This window comes from Triticum urartu, chromosome 2, assembly GCF_003073215.2.
Source record: "Triticum urartu cultivar G1812 chromosome 2, Tu2.1, whole genome shotgun sequence".
NCBI classification, from domain to species: domain Eukaryota; kingdom Viridiplantae; phylum Streptophyta; class Magnoliopsida; order Poales; family Poaceae; genus Triticum; species Triticum urartu.
The window spans coordinates 615,038,346-615,044,402 of NC_053023.1; the positions used below are offsets into that span (position 1 = coordinate 615,038,346).

At 46.7% G+C, this 6,057-nt stretch overlaps 1 long non-coding RNA gene across 3 annotated transcripts; it reads right to left on the reverse strand.

Annotated features, from left to right (window-relative positions):
- Positions 1 to 2,306: 2,306 nt before the first annotated feature.
- Positions 2,307 to 4,442, reverse strand: LOC125539200. 3 transcript variants are annotated; one of them, XR_007296727.1, is made up of 4 exons: positions 4,214 to 4,442; positions 3,857 to 4,132; positions 3,027 to 3,714; positions 2,307 to 2,885 (listed from the first exon to the last, which is right to left on the reverse strand). It is a non-coding gene; the product is annotated as an uncharacterized LOC125539200 (long non-coding RNA). The 3 variants fall into 3 exon arrangements; XR_007296726.1 differs by having other exon boundaries at positions 2,307 to 3,755; positions 4,214 to 4,436; XR_007296725.1 differs by having other exon boundaries at positions 2,307 to 3,714; positions 4,214 to 4,432.
- Positions 4,443 to 6,057: the final 1,615 nt, after the last annotated feature.

Below are 6,057 nucleotides of genomic sequence, written 5' to 3' on the forward strand. Positions count from 1 at the left end.
CACAAAACCAAATCCTAACAACTTGCATCATGATCCTCCAGACAAGTTTTTTTAGAATATACCCTTGGCCTCTCCATCTGAGCGATGCATGCAGTCATTTTATTAATTATTTGCAAAGACCTTACAAAATAATACATCAGTAAGCCTGAAGCCACCATGTTGGCAACACCTGTCGCTACTCCTATCCCCTTGATGAAGGGGTGCCTATTGTCCAAGCCGAATACCAAATAGACACCGCACCAAAGCCTAACATCTAAAGCCGGATGCCTCAGCCAAACCACAATGCCGGGACTAGGTCACACTCCGGTTCGGCGGACTCTCGGAAGCTGCCGCCGTTGTCTTCCACCGATTCATCTCAGAGCAGGTACTGATGCACCAACCTTGCCAGGCCTGCCGTCGACGCCACCACGACACCAGACAATGCCACCATCCTGCGTGTATCCATCCACACGCGTCCGTCACTGAAACTCTGCAATGCCATGATGTCGGGATCTGTCGGCGGCCTTGCGGTAGATGTAACACCACCCCTCCTCTTGTCCCCTCCAGCCAACACTTGCTCCAAAACGATGCACCCACGAGGGAGAACGATACCAAGGCGTTGTCATCGCCCAATCCGGTAGACCCAAATCCGGGGTTCCCCCGGAACATCCCAATCGAGTTGACGCAACCTGCAACAACGATGCCCCAAGAAGGAAACGACGTCAGAGACACCGCCATCGTCTGCCAAGACCGCAATCAGGCACGGTTTTCACCAAAAGTCACGTCGTCCTGATCATGTGGCTGGGTGGAACCGCGCGGAGCTTCGCTATGAAGACATATGCCGCCGCCGATTCTCCGGTGGAGATCCTCCATCCCCTCACCAGAGCCCTCATCGTGTCGTCGACTATCCACTTGAAGAATTGACGACGGATCTGGGTGGGATCCAGATCCGCGACCGCCTCCATGCCCCCCATCGCCAGCACCTTCAGCCATGGGGTCATCAGTTGTCGCCACACAACCAGGGAGCCGCCCTGGCCTCAGTGGGAAACCCCTAGCCTGAGGTGCCCAACCGCCTCGAGTGGTTGCCGCCGCCACCGCCTCCTGCTTCGGCGCCTTGGCATCGGGCGCCGCTGCCACCACGGCCAACACCAGCGGCAGTGGCGGCAGGATCCTCCTTTGTGGGGTGGGGGGCTGGCAGCGCTGGGATCTGATCCCCCTAGCGCCTCCCTGGTGTGGCGGCGCTAAGGGGGTCGGGAGGGGGTTGTCTATATTGCTAGATGGCGCCCGATGCCTTCGTAACTACTGTGGCCCAAAACACTACTTCCAGCAAACGAACCGAACCAAGTTGAGCTTCAACTAAGTAGCATAGATTAGTTTAGATACATCACTCAACTAAGAAGAATAGATTAGATACATCACTCAACTAAGGGAGATTTCCGCATCATCGCATCGATAGGCTTTATCAAGGTGATTACATACATAATTGAACTGACGGAGAAAAAGAATGAAGGGCCATCTGGCACATTGTTGTAAGTCTTTTCAGAAATTTTAATATAGACTACATACGAAACAAAATGAGTGAATCTACACTCTAAAATATGTTTATATACATTCGTATGTAGTTCATATTGGAATCTCTAAAAAGACTAATAACAATGTATGAGACTTATAACAATGAAATATCTCTAAAAAGTCTTATAACATACATCACTGAACTGACGGGGAAAAAGAATGAAGGGCCATCTAGCACATTGTTAGAAACTAAAAAGACTTATATTTAGAAACAAAGTATTAACAAGGGGATTAAAACAAGGAAAAGAAAGGAACAGGGAGTATTAACGAAGGGGATTAAAACAAGGAAGGAACAGGGAGATTCTCGTTCCCGTTTGCACTTGGGAAATCATCATCTCATCGGAGAAGAAAAGAGTCCGTTTTTACTTGTGATCCAGTCCAAAGCTAAGAATCCATGATTACCTGTTTTCTTCTATGATGATGATCCGGACACAGTAGTTTGTGTGTTCTTATCCAACTAGTAAGAATGCATGTGCAACGCACGACTGTGAGAAAAAAAACTCCTATGTAAACATATAGCACATCAGAGCCATCATCTCGTCTCAAGGAACCTCTGGAACTTTTAAATATTTAAATATTTATATATGACCATAACAAAATATCATTTGAAAATTGTATTATTTGCAGGCAATACAGAAACTACAAGGAGTAGGATGATACTGGGTTTATAAAACCAACAGACACTCCTACCTAATTATGATGCTCCGTTAGCATAAACACCTTTTACTTTTGTTTCATCCTTCATATCTCTCACATGAATGATAAACCTGCATATATTGCCTTTAAGAGTACTGTTGCTTGGAAACGAAGGAAACAACAAAGCTTGAATATGCCAGTGCCATGACTCTTGGTGAAGATGTGACATGGTCAATCCAGTTCTGGTATTTATCCATAGTCCACACTTTTCCCTACAATCCCAAGTCTGAATCGACAAAATAAGGAATCCATAGACCACACTTCTACACCAATTTTTGTACAGGACTAACTGGAGCTTGTGCCCGATTCTTTTTGATTGCTACAGTAACAGAGCAAATAAAAGGAATACAACATTGAGAATAGAACATATACCCAAGCATGCAGTTGTTTACCATATATTGAGGTGCCTGAGATTACACTAAAAACTGTCCAACAAAATACCATAGAAAGGTTGCTCAAAATAAACAGTATGGCATGATGGCATAGAGGAATGCCACATGAAAATACAGTAAGCCCTGCAGTTCAGTTTCTATGCTTCTCTAATACTGAAAGCAATAGCCAAATATCATTGTATAGTTCTTTCAGGGTGTCAGGCTCGCTTCAATGCACCTGTCGGCTGATAGAACTTCAATAGGATACTGAAAGAAAAAGAAATTTATAGCATAAAAATGTACGCACAGATTTGGTAGATATAGATTCAAATCTAGTCCAAACGTCATGATCCATTGAACCTTGCTGCATCCCTCGTAATAAGGATGGCCGGGACTGAGAGCAAATACCTCTCATGCAAGGAAGTTAGAGGACACTCATAGCTTAGGAGTAAATATAGCTTTCATATTCATGGAGTCAGCCACAGCAGCAAAGATGCGCAACACTGCAGCAAGGAAGAATAGCACATAACTGCATGATGGACAGAAACCATGTCAATCCACTTCAGTCCGTTCCCTGGAGAAAACATCACGTCACGTCCATTCAATCAACACGGAACTGAATTGTGCAAACAATTCACTGTGTTAAATGGAAAACACAAACTTTCAGGTTTAACAATTCACTAAGTTGGTCATTATTTTAGTCTCAGACAAATCTAAACAATTTACTAAGCATATATGCATTATAGCTTCAATGCATTGGACAGCAGAACAATTTACCTTGTTGCCTGGGACACTGCCCTTTTTAGATAACTATGGCTACTATGCTATTGACTCATCCAAGTCATGTTCGCCTAGAAAAACAAGGTGTACATTCTCACTTCTTTAGATATCCTCTGAGGGCCTCGCTGGACAGTAAATAACTGTATAGAAGAGCTGCCATAGTTGTCCATCTACAACTTGTACATTTTCACTTCATATAGTAAAATATTGCCGTGTCTTCTAAAATAGTTTTATTGTCGGAGCATCCCATAGAGTTTTACCATATAAGTTAATTAGCGCTCACACAAATGGCTTGCGTCAGAGACTTGAAAATTACCTGCGTAAAAATAGCACATCCACAAGCAAACTAATCAGCATCTGAATGAAATAAACATCACTTTCATCAGAACGCTACCAAAGGTTGAACCAACATAGCAGCATACACTTCCGCCTAAAGAGAAAAATGGTAGAACACATACCGTGAAGAACTCTGTGTTCAGAATCAGATGCACTTAGTGGAGAGGAGGGAGGCCTGATTGGATGCAACTCTCCAATCCAGTCCAGGTGAGATGTCACCGTCCACCACCAGGGGGCTCGGCAGGGAGGGGGCGGCGGGGCTGGCTGGGAGAGGTGGGGCGGATGAGTGGTGCGGCTAGGCGAGGCGGAAACGGAGGCGACCGGTCAGATCCGGTCGTCGCCATCGTCGGTCTGGCCGGGAGGAGGCCGGCAGTCGCGTGGGACGGTCCGGCGGAGCCCTGCAGTGCGGGAACGGAGAGAGAGAGATTAGTGAGGAGAGGAAGAGAGAAGGGAGGAGGAGGATGCTGGGTGCGGCTGACCGGCAGAGGACGTCGGCGGCGGCTTGCAGGTGCGTGGGCGGCGACCGGAGGCGGGGTCGGCTCGGGGCGATCGGGAGGAGCGGCGGCGCTTGCTACGATCCGTTTTTTTTTTCTTTTTGAACTGACCCATTCTTCCTGATAAGGCGTGATTCGGGTGGAATCTTTCCGGAAATCACGGGCGAGGCCGCGGGATCGAGGACGCGGAGCGCTACGAGGATTGGCAGACGATGGCGTCTGTTTAGCAGAACATTTAATCTAAGATGTTGATTTAAGTGATAAACCGTTGACGCAATATGAGTAGTAGGATATGTGTAAATTGTTCTAATCGGAGGGTCGTGGTTATTCCGTGTACAGTTTGTTGTGTGGTTTTAAGGGAATTTACATTTGCTCTTTTAATAGTAGTATCTACTATCTACTACCACTATAAAAGAAAGAGAAGGCGGAGAACCAAACAATCAGACCCATTCATTAACAAGATCTAATGGCTCTTAATCCTCCAATGTTTAACCCTTTGGTGTTTAACGATACAAACCACGCATCAAGCCACTAAACCATCGATCGCTAACCCTGCCCCGTCGTTCAAAAAAAAACTCTGACAACAACGCACGAGGCACGACCTACTGCCCCCTTCTCCCAACGAACGGCACAACACGGGCGGTTCCTCCCGTGCGCCGTTCGACGCCCCGCTGTTCCTCCAGCAGCCGTTCGCTGCCGCTGTTCGCCGCCCGTCACGCCCTTCGCCGCAGGTCGCCATGGGCCGCCTCGCCCTTCGCCGCCGGAGCCGTCACGCCCTTCGCACTTCCCTCTCCGAACTGCCCACCACTTCTCACGGGCGCCCTCTCTCCCGGCCTCCTCGCCGCCTTCCCGACGCCCTCGCCAACATGTTCTCAGCGGGGCTCCTCGTCCTCTCGCTGGACCTGGCACACTCCTCGGCGCCGTCGCCCCCACCCCCCCACCACGGGTCGCCGTCGCCATTGTGCCCTCGCCGGCGCGCTTGTCGCCGGTCTCGCTAATCTGCAGGCGGATGCCAATCTGCAGCAGCAACACCAGCTTCTGCGCGTGGGCGGACGCTAATCTGCATTCAAGAGAAGATGCATGTACACTCGTGGCTCATTTATTTGTTTTACTGTTTGTTCTGTAAGTATTCTCTAATGCCAGCCATAATAGTGCTGCGGCGAACACTGTCCATGCTGCTAGCGATGTACGTGTGAGGAACAGAACGAAGCCATGGTGGAGAACGTCAGCACTATTGTGACTTTTGTGCTACCCATATGAGACTACGTCTCCCTTCACTGAGTAAATACATAGGCAATTCTTCACCAATCCCACTAAATGTTTGTCATAGTTACGAGATACAGTCGATTGATGCTTGCAGCCATGATTCATGTTCAGTTGGACCAAATCGGACATGCTATGGGGTCCTTATTTCTCAAAGTTGGCTCTGTTTTAGTTATGATTTTTACTGTATCTAAATAAACAATTTGATTTATGGCTTATGGTGAAGGCGAGAGGATATTCTTTTCATTATGGTAATTGACAGTTACATATGGAAGAGTAGAATTTTCAGTTTCTTATTTTATTTTTTACTGTGGATCGTTAAATGAGAACTTTAGGTTTTTTATTTAGGTTGGACATTATCATGCATCTTGTTCTGTCGTCTCTGCTTACTTTACTCTAAGGCAATATGTCCTTTTCTGAATTTATTTCAATATTGCAGAGCCTTTTCTAATTTTTTTTCCTTTTGGCATGGATTAGGATTCACATTGAGTACTACAGTATTCTGTAGAGTACATGTCTGATTATTATTATTTTCCCTACACATATTCTATGGATGTGAAATAGGA